Source organism: Vidua macroura, chromosome 1 (assembly GCF_024509145.1).
Source record: "Vidua macroura isolate BioBank_ID:100142 chromosome 1, ASM2450914v1, whole genome shotgun sequence".
NCBI lineage: Eukaryota > Metazoa > Chordata > Aves > Passeriformes > Viduidae > Vidua > Vidua macroura.
This window is the reverse complement of record NC_071571.1, coordinates 32,774,780-32,801,602: the sequence shown is the minus strand read 5'-3', so window position 1 is coordinate 32,801,602 and position 26,823 is coordinate 32,774,780.

Here is a 26,823-nt window from a genome sequence, read left to right as displayed (position 1 = left end):
TCAGTTGTCAGGGTCGGGGAGAGACTGCAGCTATGATTGGTGGTCATGAGTAACCTACTCCTTTATGGCCACAAAAATAAGCATTATGTCTTTATTACTTACATGCATTGTCTTATATGAGCCTATTTTTAATTAATAGAAAACAAAGCCCTTTTGACCTTACCTGCAGGAAATATTGCTTCTTTTATGCTAGCCATAAATTCAGCTAATACAGCCCGAGTGTCCAACATATTTCTCTCAGATAACATTCACTCAAATATTAAACAGGGAGAGAAAAGAAAGGAAAATGTAAACCATTGGCATCAAGATGGACTCTGCAATTGTTCAAAGTTATATCAGAGTGAGAGACTTTATTTTGCTGTAAGAGTTGGAAGTAGAGAAAAGTATCTGATACAATTGAAACAAAAGGAAATTTTAGCAATGCAAAATCTAGTTGCCCAGACAGGAATGCCATCTGATGCTCTACTGAGACAAATATCTTCAAAGGAAAACAGCAGCGAACAAAAACCTTTACAGTGAAGAATAAAAGAAGCTGTATTAATATAAAATAATTAACCATACTAATTTGGCTGTATAATTATAGTCTTTTTGTTTTTCTTTTGCTTTTTAACTTCAAGTGGTGCACAGCAGTAGCGATACAAAATATTTTGCTTTGCCTTGTGTATATGCTCAGTGCTGGCAAACAGTAGATATCTCCTCATAAATGAGCTGTCACAAATTACTCCTCATTTGGTGGCAACATCCTAGGTCTACATCACAGCAACAGGAAGCCTAATCAATTATGCTCCTAAAATGAAATAAGAGCTCTATGGTGCCAGGGGCATAGCTCATAAAATTAATTACAAGGCGAGTTTACATATTGAAGTACCAGTTTATGGAGGGACTAATAACTTTTGATGAAGACTTTGACAGGGTATTACTCACAAGGATTATGAAAACACAAAAATCTTTTGCAACTGGCTACTCAGACACTGGCTTGTGGCTCACAGCTGCACTTCCCAGCTGTCACCCAGGGTCTGCCCCTTTCCTTTGTCAAGTGCAGACAAAGATACCCAATGATATCATGATATCATTACCCATGTAGAGAGCAGAGAGCAGTCCTCATCAGCTGCCCACATCCACCCAGACAATGTCTCATCTCTCTGCCTCTCCCTCCTACAATTCTATGTTACATCTGCCAGATTATGGCAGTATGGGGCAGACAGGACTAATTTTTTTTTTTTTTTTTTTAAAGACTGGGAAACCCCTGTGAAGAAAAAGACCCAGGATATTTTTAGTGGCTGCAGAGAGGGCAAGGCTACAGGATGAGCCCTGTAGGGAATCCTGGAGGTCTCAGGGAATCCAGCCAGGGCAAGACGTCACAACTGCCTTGACCTCAGGGCACTTCCAAGGACTGATAATGGGAAATAGAGTTATTCAGGCGTTGGTGTTTGCTCAACTGTGGAGCATAAAAATGTAAAAGGTGAATAGTGACAGATGGCAGATCTTTGGGGGAAACAAGTAATTTTAGTGGTGAAAGCAAACAAAGCAAATTGTGGCATGGATTAATGTGGAGCCTTTCATGCAAAAATCAAAAACATGTTGCTAGTCAGCCCAGCAAATGGGTGAGAAGGCAGGTAAATTCTGGTATGGCCATTACCCCACTGTCTGAACTGCGGCACCAAAAGGACAAGCACCCTGCCAATATACTGCAGCCCTAAACAATAATACAGGAACGCCATGGCCAGCAGTGGGGTGTCAGCCACTGTTTTTCACCAGCCCACTGAGTCACCTCTTGGTCTGGCGAAAGCTGTTTAATGAATTGCCTTTATGAAGCTTCAAGACATTGAGACCCACATAGGACATGGAATGATGAATAGCCTGCCTCAAAGATGCCATTCATAATCAAATTTTAAATGTAATTCAGCTGAATGGAATCATTGCTCTTCTGTGCATCATTTACAAGCTCGGATGCTGGTCTCTGAACTGGCACGGTACCTTCCCCCGAAAGACAAGCTGTGAGCTATCCTGCACAGGAGCTCAGAAGGGAGCTGCACAAAGCCACACAGACTAACTCTTCACAGAGTGAAATAAGATGTGCGAAACAAGAGTGTGAGTAGGTGTGAGCATGTCTGTGTTTGAGCGCCTTAACTTTTCTATGCATTTACCAGTTTCACGCAGGCATGATGCAGAGGTAGTAATCTGAGAGATGCTGCCATTTTCCAAGTACTGAATATAGGGAAAACAGGTTGTAGAGCAAGCAAGAAGGGAACCCTTTCCGTGACCTATTTGAGAAAATAAACTAAACAAAGACCCAAGGACATTGGTTGGAAAAGTTGAAAAGAAAGTTTTACAGCACCATAAAGCAAATCTTTTAGTTCCCAAGCATAAAGTACAAGCGTGTTCTTTAAATTATCATTACAGAGTTCCTTCTTAGACTGGGCAAGAGATTTTTATTTAAATGGAGATCTCCTCAGAAGTGCAAAGAGGCCTTTGGGGAGGTGCAGGGGAGGAAAAATGTAATTTTTCAGGCTCCAAGTGTTCTTTTGTGTTTTATAAACAGCTGAGTGACAGCCCAGTGATTAATAAGTTACATAAATAATTATAAGCGACGTGTAGCTGAATCTAGTCCACATTCCAGACATGGTACATTAAATAAAGAGAATTCTGCTCTTCCCCCAGAAGAAAATTTATCTGGCAACAGCAGATAAATCAGAAATGATACTATTAAAGTATATCCAGTTCTTTGGAGAGACAGCTCATCAAAACCAGAAGTTTTTACTGCACTCACTTTCTCAAGCAAATTGTTTCATTTACTTCAGTCCTACCTTGTACTCATTCAGTATGAAAAATTACTTTCTTCCTTTATTCATCCTCTCTGGTTGAGCTTATTATTTACCCAGAAATGCCCATGTGAAATAGAGTTTTGTGCCAGTACAGCCCCATACATAGCAAGGTAAATGCTAGTTTGCAGTACAAACACTCAAGCTCACAGGGAGGCTCACTGGATGTGTTTAATTGGTCATGTTTTACAGCACCATCGAGAAATTCAGGTTAAATTGGTCCCTCTTCCTTGGATTGGTAGTGAAAGAGACAAACCTGAAGACAGTGCCTGACTATGTTTTCTGTTGCAAAGACACATTTATAGCACACAGGGATTGAGCAGTAACTTTGTAAGATGTTACTGAGGTTTTTAGAGCATCTTTCTGTCTTCCCCAGCAAACCATAAAAGGATGCAATAGAAAAGAGCAGTCTGACCCAGCAGAGTGCCTTAAGGTTAGGAAACAACCTTGTTTGAAATCCAGCTGTGCCCCAAGGTCTCCTCAATGGGTGGAGGGTAAGGATGTGAACTCCAATTAGAAAGTTGTATGATAGGAATGATTCCAGTACTGAAAAAAAAAAACAATTGAGAAGTATTTTGAAATGGTCTAAGATTATTTAAAGGTATTAGTTAATGCTTAACACCTCTCTTGCCCCTCTCCCACCCCCCAACATTCTTTGTGCATGATTTATTCTCATATTCTTATGAATTATCTCTCCCTGTTTGTGAATGTCATACATTCCTTGTTCTTATGGGGAAGGGGAGTCACACAAAGACCTACTTTGCTAAGTTTGTAATTTAATAATATATAACACTGAGTGGTTTTCTATATTTTAGATTTCCAGTGAGCTTGTGGAAATAATAAAAAAGAAGACTTTCGGTAAAGAACACTGTTCTTTTCACGAATTTCAGTAAAACACTGATCATCTGGTATATCATCTTAGCAGGTAGTAGCCACAATGCCAAGAAATGTGATTACTTCAATAATTAAAGTGTGTTTTTAATGACTTAGAGTGTGAAATGAGGCATCATTTCCTAGATTCACAGATTTAAGGCCAGAAGGGACTTGAAAGATCATCTGTTCCCAGTTCTCTTGTAAAAACACCGCTATTTTTTTCATTGCTGTTACTGAAGCAAATGCATTCCTTCCTGTGAAGCTAAGCACAGCTTTTTCCAAAATGGATTTAGTTGTAGTTTAGTGACAGAACTTAAACTTTCTATATTTACATTAAATTGCATCTTCATTCCTTTCTCACACTTAGGATAATTTACCATTTTACAGGCAGCTAGCTGACAGCAAGCAGAACACTAAGATTCGACTCCTAAACCTATAAATAGACACTTATTTACATTAAGTTTCAGTAAAGCAACCCCAGAACAGGAGTACTACACTATTTACTTTCCTGCTACCACTCCTGCCAGAACAGCAGCAGCAATGCCGATAGCATCATTAGCAGAGGCAGCCACGAGCTCTTTCCATTCCATGCTCTTTCTCATGTTCAGGGATCTCTTATCTCTTTTTTTTTTTTTTTTTTTTTTTTTAAGATTTTCTCGTACAGGAAAGTTTCAGCCTAAGAACTCCTGCCTGGAATCTGAAGAAGCAGAGAACTTGCCAGAACACCTTATCCTTGTGCTGCCTACCCCTATTCCAGGGTACAAGAATAGTCACTTATTCAGTCCTTGCTTTCCAAGCTGTGGCCATGGACATGAAAACCCTGCTTACACCCATGAGATCTTCTATATGAATTTTGTCTTCCTGACTTTCTTTTCTAACTAACCTTGATCTCTTTTTCCCCCAGCATAGCTAAAGGTCTTCTGGCAGAAATGCCAGTTTTAATCTGCTGTTTATACTTCTATAGCAGACACTAAGGACCCCTATTTTATCTTGCAAACTTTGCCCTGACACAGCATCAGCTTAATTCCCTCATTGAGGTCCTAGCCAAGCAAAATTCACCTTGTTTTAATCTCTTGTTGTAATTCATTCAAAACTCTTCTCAAATTACATCCAAGATTTATTCTGTCATTTTAATCTCTTCTGGAGCAATATATTATCCAAACAGATGCACACTTTATTTTTAGTTTCTGATTTGTAAGCTGCAGTAAAAGTCGAAAAAATGCAATCTTCAGTGATAACCAAAATTTTCAGGGAAATTCTGATCTCAGTGGCTGTATGAGAAATGCAATCAAACAAGGTAAGAGCTCAAAATATACTGGGGAGAGATGGGTGAGAGGGGAACATTTGCTTGTTTATTATAGCCAGAACTGCTGTGCAGAACAACTGCCAATCTTCTAAGGCTCTGAGTTCACTGCAAAAATAAAATCCTCCAGCAGCCAATGTAGGTGCTTTATAACCACATCAAATGTCTTCTGACTCCCTATGTGCTGTTTTTGTGGCTAGCTTAAAAATGAACCCAAGGATCAATTTCAAATGTTTCTTTTTTGTCTTATCATGCTCCATATCATACTATTTTTCTATTAGAAATAACTTTCAGGAGAAAATCTCAAAAGATAACATGCCAAAGATCACGTGCAAATTATTATAACCAATTTAGTTGCATATTACAATTTTAAAAGGTTTTAACTGTAGAAACAATGAATGGATCTCATCAAAATGAAAACCATAGAAATAAATCAACCATCAGTAATGAAAAAAAGAGAATGATATAATTTCTATTTGTCAAGGTATAATGATGTCACCACCCATTTATCCTCTGCACTTAAAGGTTGAAGCTGTTCAACAAATCTCTCCTGAGCCACATACATCTGTTGCTTTAATGGTGCCTATAGAAAAGCTTTCTGATTAGTTAACACATCATTCATCAATTAGAACAGAAGGTAAAAGTTATTTCTTCCTACCCACAGTGCTTCATTAAAAAAATAACCTTTAATGTAATGAATGACAGCTGAATCAAGAAATAAATACGAGGAGAGATGGTGCCTGAGGAGGTCACTTTTTTGAAGAATTCCAACTTTTCCTAGAGCAAAGGAAAATGAGGAAATATGGGAAGAAGGGTCTTAACAGCTGCCCAAATACAGACTTTTCTGTGGCTCAATGCAGTGGCCACTAGTACAAAAAGACACATGTTGTGTTACAAGCCACTTTACAAAAGAATTCACTAAATAATATAAATGCACTGGTATTACTCCAAAGTTTGCATTGAGAATTTATTCTCAAAACTCTTGCAAAGACAAGTGAAGTATTTTAACCAATTCCAACGAGGAAGATGAGCAATTTGTCCAAAATGAATCTTTATATGAATCATTAGCTGAGAAATTTTGTTCTTATACAGTGCATATATTGAAAGATGCCCCTCCAAATATATAAGCAAACAACTCCCTGGGTTACAGGTAACATATTCATCTAAAGGTGAAAGACAAGGATCCTGTTTTCAACAATTTATTCAAAGAGAGCAACATCAACTAAAGACACCCATCACAAACCCCTGTACCCCCAGCTGCAGACAGACTTTTATCTCCATGCCTTAGCACTGCAGGTGGTGAAGCTTTCTTTTCTTTGAGCACAGGACTGTGAATGTCTTCAGGGAGACAAGCAGATCTGAATCCAAATTCTCCATTTTAGATGTGTTCTAACCACTAGGCAACCGGGTAGTCAGCATGAATAGAGCCCAAGTCTTCCTCTTACAAGGGCCACAAAACAAACTACTTCAATTTTGTTAAGTTGTTCTTTTTGCATCTAAGGTTGGCCATTTTGTATTAAATGAATCTATTATATTAGGGCAGAGGTTGAAGTAGGATATTTATTTTGCCATTTAAAGTAATAACAGTAACCGCTGATTCAATCTAAATTGAATTCTTCATTTGGTTTGTCCAGCAAACCAAAACATTAGGCTCAAGTCAGGTATTTGTTAGAAGCAGCTGCTGCAATTACAAAGTTAGCTGCCCTGCCGATTGCATCAAACAGGGTGGATAGCTGCGGGCACACTCAGATGACAGGGGTCCTTGGAGTGATCAAAATGAACGCGTTTCACTTCCCTGGAGATGGACCCAGAGTGGTTCAGGGCCAGTGACAACAGCCCACTTCAAGGGCAGTAATTCTCTGTGGAAGGATGGGAACATGGACAGCCTTGGCTGCTTCTCAGGTGGAACCCTCACAGCACCCTGAGCTGCTTGCATTCTCCAGCTGCAGTTCCCCATTAGCTGCAGTGAGCACTGCTGGGAGCCATGTGCACTGAGGACACACAATGCATTTTCATTTATGTCCCAGCTCCTGGTCTCAGCTAGACCAGCTTTGCAGAGCATTGATTTCATCATCTTAGTGACTCCTCATGGCTGTCCAATCTGCAAGTCAGTTTTCCTCACTGACAGTGCCACAGTAACATAAACCCTGAACTCATTTTGTTTCCTGCTATAACTTCATCAGGGCAGCTAACTATTTCAGATGAGAGGAGAGAAATCAAACAGAAGACTGACCCCACCACCTATGTAGTGGAAAAGATCCAGGAGAGAGGTCTTAGCTGATGACTGCCAGGGCACATTCAGCCCAGAGGCAATCTCCTTTTCAGTAAGAGCAGTCATCATCATTTGAACATGGCACTCATCAGCAACTAGGAAACACTTTCAAGCTTTTGCCAGCATCTTGTGACTGTCAGCCCTGGCACAGCCTCTGCATTGGCTTTGCAGCACTACAGCAGCCTATGTAAAGTACACAAAATATGTGCACACTGGGGGTGGATTTTCCACCGTACCGCTGGGCTTACCTTGGTGTAAATTGATGGGAAATTAGAGGCAGGGCATCTATTTCTATTGCAATGCAGAAGGCAGCAGGCTTGATTTTCAGTTATTTTGAGAAACAGTCAGTAGAGTCAAACCAAGAGAGATTTTGACCATATCTTTTGTTTATAGTCTCTTTTAGATAGGAAGCACAGTTTATGATCCAAGTATCAGTCATGCTGACTGTACAGCACACAAAACATTGTGGTGTCAGCACCCAAAACACTGTAATTGATTCAGTCCAGCTTCAGTTTTGCCACCCTTAAGAGAGGCTTCCAGGGAAACATTTGGTACTTGTTGCCATGTATTCTGCTGTGCAACCACATTGGTCTGGTAGGGATGGGCTGGAGATGAGATGACCGCATTCACTCTCCATCTCAGACTGTCACGCAGGAAAGGTATTTCTTCAAAAGAAGGAGCACAACTGGATACCCACCTTCCTGCTCTGATGGGCTGCAAGAGGAGTGTGACCAATAGAGAGGATGTTTCTGGCACCATTTCCTGCATGGAGTGAGTAAGAGACAGATCTATGCCCCCACAGACAGTATCAGCAGAGATGAACAAAGCCATCAACCAGTCACCTCCCTGAGATCTGTGGTTGCAAGTGGTTGACAGTGTCATCCAGTAACTGAAGAAGTTTGAAGAATCAAACAAGATGCTGTAAATCTTCACCTCTGTTCCTCCGAGTGAAAAAAAGTTCTCAGGAACATTCATGGTCACAGGAGATAGCCACAACTGCCTCTCTCTCCTGAAAAATGCAATTAAGTAAATCTTACTCAGAACCGTCTCATAGTCTCTGGCTTTATGGAATGCATTAATTAATTTCACATTAGCAAGGGGATGGATTTCCTTCCATTGTGGTCATGTTCTTCCATCCATAATTTCTATTATTTCGAAAGCTACTTTAAAAAAAGCATTGTTTCCTATTGATGAGCTGGAATCCTCATTATGCCTGTGGGTTATGCATGCAGAGTGGACTGCACACAAATGTGATATTTTAATACTGATTGCTCTTGCTTTGCTCCCATTTCTACCTACTGATTTTCAGGGATTTGGTACAACCACGTGTGCAGTTAGTGAACCTCCACACACTCCAGTGAAATGACACAGGTTAAACTGTACAGTGTATTTGTGCCTGGATGAGCATTTGTGCAATCTGTGAATTTCAAGAGATATCAGCACAAGCTCGCCTGTACAAAATATGCTTTAAGAGCTGACATTAAAGTTAATATGAAAGTTCAGAGGTGCCAAATAATTGAAACGCACAGAAGAGGTAGCAATAACGTTTCTAAACTGAGGCAGTGAATTATGTATATAAGGAATATTAAAAATGCAAAGCTGACTCTATTTGCATTTGGAATGCCCCCTAGCTGTTACCAAAGAGGAGGAAATTGCTTTATGCAGAATTCAAGGGCATACTACTTAGTGCTGTATTTAAGTCAAGAAGGAATATCAGTCATTTTTATTCTACCACTTAACTTGGGCTTATGTAATCTGCCTGAAAGCCAAGTCAGTTGTCTTATTTTCCATCATGGAGAGAGAATATATAATCCAATCATTAAACCTTTATATTCAGATGGTTCTGAGACCCCTCAGAACCACATTGCTGCATGTAAATCATGGACTGTCATCAGTCCAAGACGATGGAAATATCAGTGCTTTTGGGTAGATTACTTTTGGGTAATCAGAGGGTAAAATTAAACTTATTCACCAGCTGGGGAATACATATTTGATGTGGAACAATCAAATGATGCCTGATTTTCTTGCAGTGAGTGTGGGTTAGGTGTCACTTCAGAGCATCAGGGTCTAAAATGAGAGGCCTGGTTCATCTAACTGGATTTAAACTTTGTCTGGGTGGAAATGTGTGAGGGAATTTTGCCTTTCTTGGCGTGCAGAGCTCGACAGCAGTGACTGTGGACCGGACATGAGCAAGTGACATGAACAAGTGCATGAGGAAACGCCACCAAAAGTGGAGGAGGCAAAGGTCGTAAGCCACAAGCAGCAAACATACTGACTTCTAGGGTTGAAACCCCTGTACTACAATCACCAAAGAATTTTTCTGTAGTCTTAACAGCAGCAGAATTAATGTAGAAATAATTTTACAAATTAGAGTTCCTGTCTGTCTCTGATCATATTGTGTCTTTTCCACTTCCATGATTTCCTCCATGAGCAGTAAAAATCAATCAAATTTTCACAAATTTTATTTAACCTCAGCTTCACTTCGAAGATCTGTTATATAAGTGGCAGGAAAATATCACAAAACAGCAGCTTCCACCTATGACTTCATAAAGAGAATAAGCAGAGGACCAAAATGGAGTTTACACATCTATCATCCATAAGCTTCTGCATGCTGATACAGAGAAAACTACTTTTTGTGTTCAGAAAGCCAGCATTACTGACCAAGCCCCAATTTAAATTGTCAGATCAAATTAATCCCAGTTCACTGTGGTAAACAAGAGGAAATGGTAGCAAGGACAGACATATGCAAGGGCAAGATATGTTTAAGCAACAAGCAGGTTGCTAATGCATCTGTTTACTTCCATTTATATTATAGATCTACCATAATATTATCTTGTATTTTCAGCAGCCCTGATATTTAATGAAAAATTAAAATAAAAAATATTCAAAGTGTATCACATATCCCATGAGTCTTCCCATCCCAACAGCTGCACAGTACAGTATGAATACAAATTTTCCCAACTGCCACGTCCTTACAGTTAAAAGAAATGGCCCTTTCCTCCTCAGCTCCCCCAAAGCAGTCTCTCAGAGAACAGTACAGGAAGGGGCTGTTCAAGCTCTGTGTCAGATCACTGTTGCCTCTATCTTTATTGCTAAGTAAGGATTTCGGCTTGGAAGCAGTGTTGAAAGAAAAACTTATATACTGCTATCAGGATATTTTAGTTTACAATGGCAGTATGTTGTCAAAATTGACATCACTTGAGGTCAGGACAGCTGTCCTAAAGTGTAATTCTGGAGTTCTCATGGGATTGACTGTTTTTCCAAATAGACCAGGTTCCTCCTCATATCTCAGAACTCAAAAATTACTGCATTATTTTGGTTACATTTTTAAACAAAGAGACAAAAGATGGTAGAAGAATTACAGCTAAAGGCAAGAAGGAATATACTGGAGATTAAATTTAGATATAGCAATAAGAAAATTCAATTTAAAAAGACATTGATGTGAGTCTCTGAGTGTACCTCACTAAGGGGCAAAGCAGAGCTGGAAAAGTTAATATCGCCTTAATGAATATCAGAAACATGGGGGCAGGAGACAGACAAATCAGGACACATGACAGAGGTCACATATTGTATCACTCATGTCAAAAAGAAGCAAGAAAATAAATGAGACTTGCAAAAATAGACTGAAGCCATTAGAACAGGGATGGCAGGGAAGGAAGGGTTGAGCACAGAGCTGCAAAGTGTCTGCAGAAAGAAATGGAGACTGGATTTGCCAGTCTTTGGCAATTACAGAAGGTTTGTAGCAAAAATAGCCTTAGTCTGTGTTAGGGAGAAAAAGAGTGGTGAAGGAACAACACTGTACAGGGGCAGTGCAGGATAGAAGAACCACTGCTCCAGAAAAGTGGTGTTACAAGACAGAGGTCTGAAGCTTGCTCTCTGCCAGACATCTCTACTTGGAAGAATTAGAAGTAATATCCATGGAGAAACCCCGAGGAAGAATATTGTTAATGCTTTGATCTGACATATTTTGTTTAATATTAAAGGGCAAACTTATGCTGACTGTTAAATCGATATCAAATCAAGACTGGAATCTGCTTTATGATCATGGACAGTGAACTCCTTACTGCTGGAGTCATAAATGATGTCACATTTCAGCAGTCCTGTGGCTGCCAATATTCAGTCCAGAAATTCCCATTTTAATTAAAAGCTTCAATCTGAAAGGCAAAGTGTCACTTGCTGACCGTGAGAAGTATTACTTTATGTTTCTCACGTGCTCTTGAAGCTCTGTGTGGAGCAGAAGACAGCTCATGTCCTTCTCAGCACCATCCTCTCCCTCTGGCAAAGCCCTGTCTGAAGGCAAACCTACAATTTACACTGTGAAAGAAAGTTTGATGTAGGAGCTGAGGAGAGCACAGGTCTTGAGCTGGCCTTTGGGGATGAAGGAATGTCGCTACTTGTGAACAGCACAGACCCAAAGTATCCTGTGCCTTCAAACACAACATTCATGGGACTAGGATGTTCCCTCTCTTATGTCCCTCCCCCAAACCACTGAGCAACACAGCATGTGCTTTAAATCAGCAGCACTTAGTCTGGCTTTCCAATTACTTTTGTTTGGCATGGGCTGGACTCAGAATTCTCAAAAGACAGGTGCATTTCACATCTGAGTCTTTGAATCGGATCCCAGAGGATTCATTTTATCAAGAATTTCATATCCTAGAATGACTGAAATCAACAGAGACCTTTGCCACTTTCTTATTTATGTTGCCCCACTTGGTGAATACATGCCAGGGACTGGGAAGGCTGCATTGTAAGGTCATTTTTTATACCTTTCAAAGTGAAGCATTATTTAGGCACGTGTCAAAACTTTCACAGGTCTTAAGGATTAAACATAAACCACAGGTGTTTTCTCAGGGATGAAAAGGTTTACTGACATGGGGGATGTTGAAGCAATATGTCCCATAAATCCAAAGACTGTCTGGAGGACTGTGAAGAGGAATGTCAGGAACTGACTCCCTCTTGCTGTACTCCAAATCTGTGCTGTAGATCCATGACGACACAGAAACATCAGGTTCTCATCACCATGAGGCACATTCCCAGGTCAGGATTCCCTGCATGGCACATGACTGATGACCAACTGCAGTCGAAATCAACTCACCCTGTTCAGTAAAACTTTTCCAGGACAGTGACAACTATAAGCTCTTATGCTAGACCAGTCATCCTAGAAAAATAGCAAACATGGAGGCTTCATCAGATGGAAACAATGCCAAGTTAGAAACTTTGCTCTAGTCCAGTAAAACCCTCCAAGTAGCTGAATACGGTTGTTTTGTTGTTGCAAAATACCCAGGCATTTATCCACCAAAGCAGCATGAATATGGGGGTTTTGCTTAGCACTATGTCTTCTTCAAATAGACAAAAAAATGCCCTCTGTGAAAAATGAATGTCTCCTTTTAAATTCTAAGGTTAGCTCTCTCCTTTGATTCTAAATTTGCCCCAGATCCATCAAAATTGCTTTCACAAGTGCAGGCTGCCATGATGATAATCTAAAAAAGACAGTTTCTAATTGGACCAAGACATATGTTACACTCATGCCATTTTAGAAGGGGAAAGTCATGTTTTCTTATTCACATATATGATAATTCCCCATGAGAAATTATATTTCTTCTCCTTGATCAGATTTTTGCCTATATGGTACAGATCTTCTTGCAGAAAAGAACTGGGAATATTCTGGGAGTTTCCACAAAACGCTTTTGTGGAAGAGATTATGGTTTAATATATTACACATGCTCCGTGGAAAGCATTCAACATCTACAGGAAAACATCTGATATATAATTATCATCTTGTTTTACCTTTGCTTTTCAGTTCAGAAAAACTGATAAAAGAACATTTAGACAGAAAATACTTTCTACACATCTTACAAGTTAAGGAATAGAGTTCATTGCTTCAAAATTTAATTTAAAAACTCTGACTTCAGAGAGGTATTTTTTTTTCCTCTAGGCAGCATTGTTCCACTTTGGCCTACAGTAATTTGTACTAGATACTTTTTGATGAAGAACACTGAGCAAAATAAGCTGACAATCCTATGCAGTGTAATCCTTCTTATCAGTAATATAAGAATATTACTTTTAATTGCTTTATTTGAAAATGGCAGTAATAGCCTATTAACCTGGAAATTAACTCTGGACAACTGTTCCTGTGAGATAATATATGGATTTGATTTCAATGAAATCTCTGTCTTTATGTGAGCAGCTTTTAGCTAATTTTGTTGGCTGCAAATGGGTCTCCCTATTTCATTTAAATGGAGACAGAGGTAAAAAGAATGGAAAGTTTCCCAATGTGATCCAAGTCCTTGCCTTTTGTCTCTATGAAAAATCCTCTTCCTCACTATGTAAAGGTTACTCTGTAAATTATGGTGTAACTTTTCTCCAGAAAACTAACTTTGCTCTGCCTTTGCATCATTAGCACCCTGGTTAGGCCAGAATGCAAGGACCATGAATGCCTTCATTGACTCAACCCAGTTCTTGCAGATCTGCCCCGTTTTGCAAAGTGTTTGAGTCCATTCAATAGAAGCAGCCATGAGGTGTGTATTGATCTGGCAGTGCCAGCGTAGCCCTGACCTGGTGCTCGCTGCACCCTGACTTTTGTACAGGGGTGGAAGTTGCTCCTTACTGTGAAGTACAGCATAATAATTTCAGTGTTGCTTCTACCGCCAGAGTCCCCCAAATCTGAATTCTTTTCTTTTTTCTCCTTGATTTCCATTTCATCAAACTTTTCTCATTGCCAGTGTAAGGTCAATTTTGACAAGTGACAGGAGTCATCATATATTTTCTCTAGGGTCTGTCCTACAGGTGTCTGTGTGTGGTCCAAACAGTCCTTGGAGGACACACTGCTAGGTGGTGAATGCAGTGGGAGTGCACAAGGAGGGACCCCGTGACTGCAGCCCTGCTCTCCTGCTCCCTGTAGCATAATCTTTGGCAATTACACCAGCAAACACTCTAGCATAGGAATTAATGTTCTGTGAGCTCCATTCAACAAAATTCTTAAGTACCTTCTTAAGATGTATGCCTTGCTGCCTCTGGAGTCAAAAAGATTAGTCATATAGTTGCAGTTAAACACATGCAGGAGTATTTAATATGTTTTAATGGCTCTGTATATTCATTTGTCTGTTAAATAGCTGCAGTTCTGGACATCCCCACTGGAAACAGGATGAAACTCATACATCAGATGCCTTCAGCCCACCAGACTCTGTTTAATGGCTGGAGGAGGGGTGCATAAGCAGAGATTTTGCATTATGCAACAATAGGTAGGTATTTTTTTGTGGATTGATACAAAATGCTTGTATCTGTTGTTTCTCTGAAAGAATGCTTTGAGCAACTACTATGAAAAGGACTATAGGAAAACACAACTGTACCTTGAATGCTCTTTTCCTGCTCTCTCTGTGTTGTGCAACAGAGCACAGATGTGCCCACTCACAAAAATCAAGGGCTGTCAAGATGGACTTTTACCATACATTTTTATTTTCAGCTTCTGGATCTTCTATATTTTTTTTTAGCTTAAACTATTAAACTATTTTCATAGCACCAGCTATCTCTCTCATTTTGCTTTGGGATTTACTCAGAGATTTTGTGAACAGCAAATAGTCTGCTTATCTTTGAGCTAAATTAATCCAATTTTCACAGAATCCTAGAATCATAGAATTATTTACATAGGAAGAGACCTTTAAGATCAAGTTCCACCATTAGCCTAGCACTGCTGACTCCACCACTAAACCATTTTAGGTAAATGGTCTTTAGCTGTTATTATAGTTCACACTTAATTGCTGAACAGCACAGCAATCGTTTGCTTCTATCAGAATAATTCTAATCAGTAGCAGCTTCACGTATTATTATTCTTTAGCTTTCACCAGGTAGAAGACAACACTATTTCACATCAAGCTTGTCATTTCAATAAAGTGCTTGTCTAAACAACCTACATGTAGTGCAAGAGATGGCTTCAGCAGCGCAGTCACTCAGTGGCTGTAAACCTGGCTTAAGCAGCCACTTAAGGTGAGTTTATGACTGCTTTGCATTATTAAAGAAACAGGGGCAGCTAGAGCATACCAACCTGCCTGGCTCAGGATAGTCTGCCATAAAGCACCATATGGTCATTCACAGATGTGGATGCAAAGTCTACTGAGATTTTAAGCAATTATCTTTTAGTGAAATACTAAGCAAGAGCTGGATAGGGTGTTATTCTTCATTTTATAAGCAGAGAAGAACGCTGCATCACCTTGATGAGGACTGGAAGAGATGGTGGTTTCATGGCATAGCTAGGCCACTGCACTCTGATTCAGGTCAAAATATTAACGAACACATGAGCTGAGACAATGATTTAGGAACCATGTACTCTAAGGTTCCACTCAGAGGATGTCCAAGGCACATGTAGACATTTAAGAATTGCAAGATGTTCTCCTTACATTAGCTTCAGTAGATTTATTTGCATACTAGTGGTTATCACATGCTGAAGTACTTTGTTTAACTGAAATCTATATGTGATGGGAACATCCTCATCTTTCTTTGTCGTCATAGTTAAACAACCATCACTTAAGACCTCTGCCCCCAGCTGTTATTATTGGACATGAAGTAAGTACACAAATGCTTGGTAAGTTTAAAGGTTAAAAAAGAGAGTGTTTTATTTGAGTATTTGATATTTATAGAATTTTAGAGGTGACTGTGGATTGGAGGATGGAATTACTACTTTTCTAGCTACACTGGTTAAACTAACAGTTTATTAATTCTCTCTTCTCACAAAGAAGAAGGTAAAGCAATTATTATTTACATGAACAGTGTGTGAGGACTCTAGTAGAAATATGTAAATAGATCAGAAGGTTGAAGAGGTTTTATGAGAACTTTAAGACTTTCAAAAGAACTATAAAAGAAAACGCTTTTAAAAATTAGGGTAACATCCAACTAGGTGAGCTTCAAAGCAAGAACTTTGTTCTGACTGACTCTACTTCCAGAAACCTGACCTCAGAGCAAGACAAGCTTCCACTATTTATTTTCTTCATTATTGTATCATATTTTAAAGCTTACAATGTCTGTTCAAAGAAGTGAAGTCTTTCAATACTGGATTTTTGCTATTGTGAATCCATGGTTGAATTACATTAAATTGAAGGCAGTGGTAAAGGTCCTATCAACTTCCATTAATGAAGGACTGAGACCCCAAGTCAGTCAGTGTTTCTGAAATATATATACTCCTTGCCCTCCTGTTCCCCAGTATGAACTTAGGAGAAGTACTTCCTCATATTTCTCATGTCTGAATGTTACATCACTTAAGCATGTGCAATAATGTTCTGAAAGTGGCTGGTTAACAACTGCCACAGCACAAGTAAGTAGTTTTGATCAATCTTAAATCCTCATCCCTTGACACTTTAATCAAAATAATTTAAAATTCTATTAAGCACAATATGCAGAGCATTAACACTCTGAACCACTAAGCAGTTGGAGTGGGCACACTGAGTGATATATCTGAATAACAGCCTTGTTAGAAAGGCTATCATGTTTTGCTGCTTGCTGAATCATCAGGACGATAGTGGCAATATCACTCTTTCATTGCTAATGTATGGCTCAACGGATCTGACAAGGAGCTAAATGTTTGATTCCCTGGGAGAAGCTACTTTACTGAGGTGTAAGTAAAATTTTCCTTCTTTTAAGACTTGCATGGATTCTGGAGATGCCTCTCATCCCGGAGTAGGGGCAGGAACCAACCACCTTCTCGGTATTATTCCTGCTGCTGTGCATTCCCCAATCTCTTCAGTCTAGCTGCTACCTTTGCATTTAATCTGTATTTGCTGCTCTGTCTTGAGGATTCTTCTTCTCACTGTTTATTTCTCCGTTGTTTTTCTAAACACAATAAAGCTGTGTCCAGCATCCCAAAGAAGGACACCATGAGGCTCAGCCACCAGTCACTGGGCAGCTGCCACTTCCCAGCACAGTTACCATTTAAGAATTGAAACCACTTATTTGCCTTTCAAAACTTTGTACAAACTAAATGTACCCATACTGACCAATTTGCATAGAGGTTTGGGGTTTTTTTGGTAGAAATGCAGATGTCCATCTGAATAATGACAAAGGAGGGTAAATATTTTGGGTTGATTTTGACTACACCCATATGGCAAAGCCCCTCATGAGAAGTATACACAGAAAGCACAAATACCCCCACAAGACCTCCTCCATTGGACTAGAGCTCCGTTGTTATTTGTGCAATGCTTTAAGCACACAGATCTGAGATAAAGTTAGTATTTCAGCAAATATGTGCATAGAAAAACCTCATTTTTGTCTCCCTGTTTAAAATAGAATGGTGTGGATTTAGGTGGTATCTCCAGGCTCTTTCAGCCTAATTTTCTATAATACTGTGAAACCAGATATACATGACACCCACCCAAAAACATAAACATGCTTCTCCTACTGTGTAATAAAAGGGGCAATACTTGCCTATAGATTGGATTGTGAAGGGTCATAAACAGGAATTTAAATTCAAGAAATGAAACCAAAAGGAAAATTACAATAATTAACTAGTGGAGGTAGAAACTAGAATAGTTCCTGAATGCTGCTTATGTAATGCAATCACTTGAAATAGACAGAATACTACTATTTTTACTATCAAATGTCAAACATGGGCAATGTAGTTATTACAGTCCTGTGTATATAAAATTTTTAAAAGGCTAAAAAAACTTTGAAACCTTTCCTCCAAAAATGTCACACAAAAAGCCAAATTAGTTGCTAAACTAGCTCAACTGTTACAGTGCAGCCATGCCAGTGGTGTATAAAACAACAGCCTCCTGTGAATTGCTTTAGTTGCAAAGAGTAAGATCAGCAGTTGTGATTATCCAAATAAGACTCTGTGAACACAGGGAGCTTTTTAGCATAGTAAGTGAAATCATTACTAATTCCCCACTGCCAAAACACATACTTCAGCCTGCGTGTGAGCACAGCGTCCCAGGCAGTTTTTTCTTTCCCAGTAAGATCTGGTTAAAAGCTGCTTCACCAGGTTTTAAAGCCCACTGGAGGTGCTGCACATTAGCTGAGAAGACTGATCAACCCATACAGTATTAAAAAGACATTTGTAGACTCATTTAATCAATAATGTACAGTATTAGTGTGCAATTTAGATCGACAGAAGACAGCTGTAAGACTATGATACATCAGCTAATGAAAAAGCAGAGAGGGTGTGATTCAAATCAGTAGAGAGGCCAAGAGGCAGCTTCTTAGCTGATGGGAGCAGAGATAGTGGCACTCTCTCCTGGGTCCCTGAGCCCCTAACCCAGTAGAGGATTTCTCCCAGAGCAAAGGGCTGAGTGAATTCTTTCATGCAACATCCTTTGCATGGGCATAAACAGCAAGATTTCTTGCACTAGGCAAGAAAACTGGCACTAGGCTTTTTCAAAGGCACTAGACTTTTTAAAAAGTCAGACAAGATTATAAAATGGCCCTATGTGACCTTGAAATGTTTCAGATGTAGCCTTGACAGCTGCCCAGGATATGTTGATTGATATGTATCAGCCTCTCTGATTTTAAGACCATCTCAAGCAAGAACAATTTTGCAGTAAAACGATGAAGAATAGAAAATTTTGCACAGATCACACAGATTACCCTAAAGATATATAGCAGACCCATATGGTTTTGGTGCTATTCTACAAATATGGTTATCAAATCCTAAGGGCTGGACCATCCTTTCAGATTTAGCCCTTTTTTACTGCTAGAAAATGCACAGTTGCCTTTAAGTGTCAATTCCCCACAATGAACAAAGCTGGCCTTATGCTCTTATTCCTAAACAAATTTGATATAGAGAGGAAGTTGCCATACAGGGATTGGGAAAGTGTAGAAAAGCAGTGGTTACTTGGGTCACCATCCTTAATGCACTGTGCCTTGGAATCAAAACCTGCTTTGTGCTGCCCAGGAGCTTCTGCCAGGACTGGGACCAGTAAAAGAAGCATGATTGGATACCTACAGCTGTCTCTCCTTCCCATTCCCTTTCTTTACATCTCAGATACAAACCTCACAGCTTGTACTTCCAACCATATATGGATTTCTATAGACATTCCCTGCCCAACTGCTTGCTCCATTAATGAGGCAGATACATTCCAGCCTGCAGAACATGCCAGGCTCTTGGCAGTGACAATTGCTTCACGGATGCACCATCTGCTGCTCTCTTGGTGTGACTGGTTGCCTACTTTTCATGGTACATTTCTTTTTCCTGGCCAAATGGCTCCCAAATCCATGAGGTCCTCTTTGACAAAGCTGTGTAGCATCTCCTGATGTCAATACTTATGCAAACACATATTTCCATGAGAATAGCCTTGCTAATCTCTATGTTCTCCTGTGGAATTGTGATACTTTTCCTGGATGCAGCTTTTGCTGAAGTTTTTCCTCCTTTAATAGCAAGGCACAGGGAAAAACACCGTTTTCTACCATCAACGCTGAAGAGAGTAGCTGTGGTTGAAATATATGAACTGACAGGGGTGTTTGGAAAAATGGGAAGACTTTACAGATTTCCATCATTGTCTTCTGCATAAATCACCACATCCCACTTGTGCCAAACTCCATGAAGGGCACCTTAAGGGGAGGCAGCAGGGAGAGATGGTCAGCAACAGTAAATATTGTTTGCTTTGAGCTGACCAGGATTTGCTGCAGACAATTAAATTTCCTCTGCATGAAGAAGCAGAGTTTTGGACTGCTATTACTAGAAGTTAAAATATATTTAAAAAAAAAAAAAAAAAGAAAAAAGAAACTAAACAACCAAAAAACAAACAACCCCGCATTCATAAAATTTCAAGTTTTCAGACATCTTCTGTAATCACTAATTCTTGATAATGTTCACTGTCTTACTCTACATAAAATCACTGCTGATACAAGTTTAGTTTTATGTAATACTCCATATGGTAGATTCATAAAAACCTTCTACTGGGAATACTACCATAAACTACTATTTTCTGCTATAAAAAATAACCATTAAAGTCCAGACATGCACAAACAAGGTAATCTGCCATAAATTTTGAAATGGTAAAATACTACAAATGTAAATGCATTCAGGTCCCATTGCAATGCATGTAATTTCCATAGCTTTATTAGAAATCCTGCAGTTGCAGTGGTTTGGCGATAGGTGATAAATATAGTAGGAATGAGTCAGCATGCAAATCCCTTCTGTGGAAAACAATTTGAGAGATTTTATAGCCCAGAGCTGTTTATTATTTTGCAAGAACAATAATGCAATTTCATGTTCAAAACCTGCTGAGAGAAGAATTTGCAAATATCCTATTATGGAACAGGCAGAAAAAAATATAAGACCTATATAATAGCACTGGGCTAGACCAGTTTCACTTCTCCCATTTAGCTGATTCTTTTTTCCTCGTGTACTTATTGGGATCCTTGTGAGATTATCACTATATCACTCTAATAAAATGAGAGCACAGCTGAGGTTTGAGATTTCATTTCCAAGTTAATGCAACAGTCCTTAAAACCTGAGATGTATGGAACTAAAAAAGGCTTCTGTAAGCTTAGTAACATAGAAAAAACCTGCAATTAATTTTGAAAGCGAGATCTTGGTATTTTTAAATAATTATCTGTTTCTGTAAATAGTACTTGTGAGAGAATATGTTTATGATGATTCCAAACCCCTTTATATCCATTTGAACCAAACATTTCTCTGTTTTGCTTAATAGATTGCAATGAATAAATTCTATTAACATGATCTAATGATGTTGCCTAGGTATACTAGCAAGTGCAGAAAGCTATTTACTTTCAAGGCTGTCTCCATTATGCATGTCACACTGCAGAGACACTTTTGATGCCAGTGAATAAACAATGAGTCAGGTTCTGCAATGGGGCTAGGGCTGGCAGGGGAGGCAGAAGGACATTTCCCAGCCCTCGGTGCCCTGTGCCTGTGAAGGCCTTCTCTGGTGTGAGATCTGCTCAGGTTGGATAAAGTGCAAAGCTGGCCCAAGACCATGGAGCCACCAGCCAGGCTAGGCATGGCAAAGCCCTGCTGCACATGGCCCTGCTGCGTGACACCACTCACAAGCACAGAAATCTCAGCTACTCAGGCCTATCTGACCTCCAACAAATCCAAGCAGAGTGCATGTGTTCACTAAGTTTTGTGCATTAAATACAGCTGCCAGTGTAGATAAACCATTGCATTTTTTAAACCAGAATCTTCAGATCAGAGCCATAACATTGTTATTAGAAGTGAATTAGGCTGTTCATGAGGAATCTGGGAGAAGAAACATAGCAATTATGTCTAAATTTATTTTAATATTTCAACAACATTTTGATAGGAAAAAAATGGAAGCAAAGTGCGTAGTTTGGCAAAGGCAGTTTGCATGGAATAATGTCGGGTTTCAAATCAAAAGAAAATATTTTGGATCAGGTTAAAAGAGAAGGCTTCAGGGTGTCCTAATTGTAGCCTTCCAGTATCTGAAGGGTACCTACAAGAAAAATGGACAGAGACTATTTACAAGAGCACATAGTGACAAGACAAGGAGGAATGGATTCAAGCTGAAGGTTTAGATTAAGTATTAAGAAAAAATTCCTTACTATGAGGGTGGTTAGACAGTGACACAGGTTGCCCAGAGAAACTGTGAGTGTCCCATCCCTGGAAGTGTTGAAGGACAAGTTGTATGGAACCCTGAGCAACCTGGTCTAGTGTAAGGTGTCCCTGCCTATGGCAGGGAGGTTGGAACGAGATGATCTTTAAGGTCCCTTCCAACCCAGACCATTCTATGATTCTATGAAATTAATGGGGGCTCAGCTGATTGCTACAATGCTAGATCAGAGTTCTCATTTGAGTTTTCCATGTTCTTTCTTCTTTGTGAAGGCTGGATACCTTTGGAAACTATCTTTCCTGGGTAACCCTTCTAGCTACTGATGGCCATCAAAGGATTCAGATGCTCCCAGTATATAATGACAGGTCTGCCCTCACTCATAGAAATCTACACTACAGCCCTGAAATGCTGAGTAAGATTTGCAAGATGCCATGCAATGGAAACAGGAAAAAAAAAAATCAGATTCAATCTGATTTAAAGGCAAAATCAAAATGTTGGGACACAGGAGTGCTAATAGTTTTGTTTTCACCAAATATAGTCTGATTTTGACACTTGGGAGCTATTTTAAACACTTTCTTATTTTGAATTCTCAGATTGATTTGAGAGAAATAGTAGTATTTTTTTGTAAACTGGGTGCACAACAAAATAAATTATTCACTTAGTTGAAATGAAGAATATAACCTAAGTCAGCTAGATAGTGATGAGATATAAGAAATTACAATTTGGATGAAGACATTGATTTGGAACTCATGTATACAGCAGTCATAGATATAGAAAGATAATTTAGGCAAAACTGAAAAAAAATCATTCCTCTGGTGTACCTAATTACCAGGTTTTTCACAAAAGATTTTTTTTTTGCTTAAGAACTAGTAAGAAATTACTTTTTAAGAATTTTCACTTATGATTTCTTTACCATCTCAGAAGTGTCGTAACCGTAAATCAAATCTAAATAATTATACTTGAGACTAAAAACAACAAGGGCCACATCTGTAGAATACATCCAAAATGAAAGTGGCAGGAAGCCCCCATTTGCTACAAGCAGCTAACATTTCCCTGTCTAAATAACCAAACTCATTACTGTAATTTCCTTACCCAGTTTAAAAGGAAGTCATATTTCCATATGCATGACAGAGTAAGTAGGATTTTTTCTATTAATAAGAATAACAGGTCCTGGACTATTCCAGTCAAACTCTGATCCCACATCTAATTATATTATTATTATTTTTCTAAGGAGCATACTTTCCCAAAAGTAGACAGAGTTGCATGAAATTCTATTCTCCCTCATGGCTGTATGAACGGAGAATAACCCCATTGCTACTGACAGGACAGAGAAAGTGCAGTAGCAGGAATCTACATAAAGAGTTTGAAGTCACTAAAATCATTGTCACTCAGTTTCCCATTTAAGTCCCAGCTCCCAAATTCAATAAGATTTTGACCAATCTGAATTTCATTATGCATTTCTGCACTTCGTTTATCACAGCCTTGGTATAATTAACCACATAAAACTCCTGTTCTCAGGTAGTAAAAGACATGAAGATACAGAGAGCTGCAGGTTAAAAGAGTTAATGGCTTACATTCTCCTCTAATTCCATATTTTCTTTCAGATAGCCAAACCCACAACAGCTATATGTAAGGAATATCTCTTAGATGTTCAATTTCTAAGTAAAGTCAGGGTCTGCTGGCGCTGATAGCCAAAACTACCACTTCATGAGCAAGGCTTGAACTCTTGTCACCAACATTAAAAGCAGATTAATAGAATAGCAGAATTTCAGCTGTACCAGATATAAAACTACATACATTTTTTTACTTATATTTCTAGAGTCATTTGAGGGTGAGTACATTGCCTGTGTAAAACATTTTAAAAACACAAGACTTGTGGCTAAATCTTCCACTGCAAGAAACTGTGTCTTAGAAGAGCTCAGGAAGAAACATAAGAAGGCATCTTGGAACCAGTTTGCAACTTCTAGTGCACCTCTTGTAACCACTATTCTGCCTCCTTGCAGGAAGGCAGAAAGCAGAGAAGTGACAATGCTTCCCTTCTGTGACCTACACATCCTTCTGAACTGTAGCCCAAGATCTGAATTCTTGAAAATTGTATCACAGGGTATGTGCATTTGCAGGAGGACCCACAAAGGGACCTTAGTTTTTGATCCACTCAACAGAAGAATGCCTAAAGGCTATGCACATGCATAAGGAAGCAAGATGCCTGAGGATAATTCTGTTGCATACGTATAGGCAAGGTCACCTAGAGGTCCCTGGCAGATGTGAGTGTTAAGACACACTCAGAAGGGTATTTGGGGATTATCCTTTAACAGTCTGCTATCAGCTCTGCTATCTATTAATACAGAATATTTCTACTTTGAGAGACTAGCAGAAAGCAGGCATAGCTAGTCATGAATCTAGCCTTTAAAAATTTCCTCTCAGTTCTCTGAGCTGGGCTCCATGAGCCACAATACTATGGTTTAGCAAACCAGCCTCTGAAATTGGCAGGTTTCCACCACCAGCTCAGATATGTGCAAGTGTTTTTTCAGGCTTGTTTAACAAAAGTTGTGATTTCTTATTTCTTTCCTCTTCCACAGGATCATAATTTAAGACCTATCATTCAAGACTGCCTGATCTTGAGCCATGTCCATATATCACTCAGAACATTAAAACCTGACCTTTATACACAGAATAATAAATACCCGTGAGTCACTTACAAGGTAGTAACTCACTCTCACAGTTCAGCAGAGAGTAAGGGATGAATCTCAAGATGAAAAACTTCAGTTGTTGCTAAATATGAGTGGGCTTACAATAATACTTTTACATTGGGAAGTCAATAAAGAAGCTTAAGAGTATTTCAGAAGGATGATGATAACATTAGCAAATAGAAATGAAGCTGAGCAGTCACCAAAACAACTGAAAAATCCAAGCTGCTGTAATCCCCACCTGCATAATGCAAGGAATTACTGGATTTGTTCTAGAAGCCAGGAGCATCTTCAGCGAGCTGGGTTGGTCTGTTGGCTTCAGTACAACAGGCAACACAGTCATCTACTTCTTCACCTTTACCACCTGATTGAGCAGCCTAGGCAGTGACATTGCTTCTGTGAAATGGGGGTTTTGCAGAGCTTCTTGTCTCTCATGCTCTGCTCTTTGACACCTGAGCCACTCCAGCTCTTCTGAGGGGGTGGCTGATGCACGCCTGGCAAGCAGTCAGAGGCAGTCACAGCCAGCCTCAATATCTGCAGATGTAGCCCTCAGACCTCAGAGTGGAAGGATGAGTCTTGCATTTCTTAGGGCTTCCATCAGGCTGCAGTCTCTGTGTGGGCCAAATGCAGGGCATACCCTTTAGAACACAATGCAAGAAGAAATATTATCATGATTTAAAGGGCTGACATCAAATTGCCAGGTCTCTTGAAACGCTCCTCTGCTTCTTGATAGCTATAGTTAATATTTAGACAGTGAGCTCTTGAACCGAAGAAGAGGAAAGAAAAAACAAAACTTGATGATGCAATTTCAGCAACCAGGAACATCCAGTATAATATTTTGTGCATTCATCAGCACACAACTTCTATGTGACAATAATATCCTCTCCTTTGCATTTTAAGAGGAGCCAAGCAAAAGGGCACAGACAGTTGCCTCTGCTCTCCAATGCATTTCCCACATTGGAAGCAAGGCAATGGCAACAATGGGTACATGTCTTCACGACACCTGAGCAAGCATTTTTCTGTCTTGTTCTTGTTCACACCATGCAAATATGAGCTGAGATCACCAGCTATTCTCCCATAATTTTGGCAGGAAAGTGGTCGAGGGGGAGTAACTGCTGCTCGCCTAGCAGTGAATTATAGGTTTTTGTCTCATAATTTATGCTATCCTGAGAGGAAACTCAAGAAAAATTAATTTACACAGCCTAAAAAAAAGACTGCTAAGGAGCCCTTGTCATGGGTCATGTACTGATTTCATTTACACGGGTGTAAATCCTAAGTACCATGACCAAAATCAGAAGCATTATGAAAGGCTTATAAGTGAACAAGGACTTTGATTCACAGCTCCTAAACACTAGCAGCAAACAAACTTGAAAACCCAGGAGATTGTTGTTTTCAGTATGGGAGCAAGGAAAAGGAATAGCACAAAGTGAAATAAAGGGAACTATGTTCAATGAGGAAGGATCAATGATGCATTAGAATGACCTTTTGAGGTAGGAGACAAAACCACTTCTGTTTTGTTCCTTTCTTTGCTGGCCAGGGAACCTAGGAGATACCTAGAGATATTTAGAGAATTCAGTCTTGACTAAGCCCTGTGAGATGGGCCACAGTGCCAGCCTTCCTCTTGACTCACAGCAAAACACTGCCTACCTGCTCTCAAGGGCACTTGAGGACCTTGCTCATAGCTGCCACCTGGTTGCCACACCACAGGCAGCACATGGCAGGAACAGCATGCTGGCTCTTCTCACCTACAGGGTGTCAGGAGAGAGACCACTGGAGGGGTCCTGTCTTCTCTTGGGCTGTTAATCTTGCATCACCTTGGTGCACAGCAAGATGGGCTGAGTCGCCGTTAAGAGGTATTTTTTCACCCCATTCAGTTTTTTTTTTCAGCAGCCAGGTAAAAAAATGTACCTTTCCTTCCTGAAGTCTTGAGCTGATTATTTCCTTCTGTCAGTGTCTTGCCTCCATTTTGTCAACAGAGCAAGAGAATTTAGTCCAGGCAGACATTATTTTGAGAAGACAGCTCCTAGCATTAGATGGTAAAGACATTTTAAAAACTAATGGAGAATTTTGCTTCATTAAGTAGCCCATAAAACTAGGAATAATTGAGCACCAGGGGGAAGACACCATAATTAGTCAACATTATAAATGCCTGGTTTCACAAAGGAGCACATAAAGGTTTTAATACAGTTCTACCTGCTGATCTGCTGGCAGATATCCCCGGATGTGGACTACTCTCACTTGAACAGGATCTTCATTCCTTTCAACACCACAGTAGCAAAACTCTTTGAATTAGAAAGGTTCTATCCTGGGTCTCAGTGATAATGCTGAACTTATTAAACTGCAGTATAAG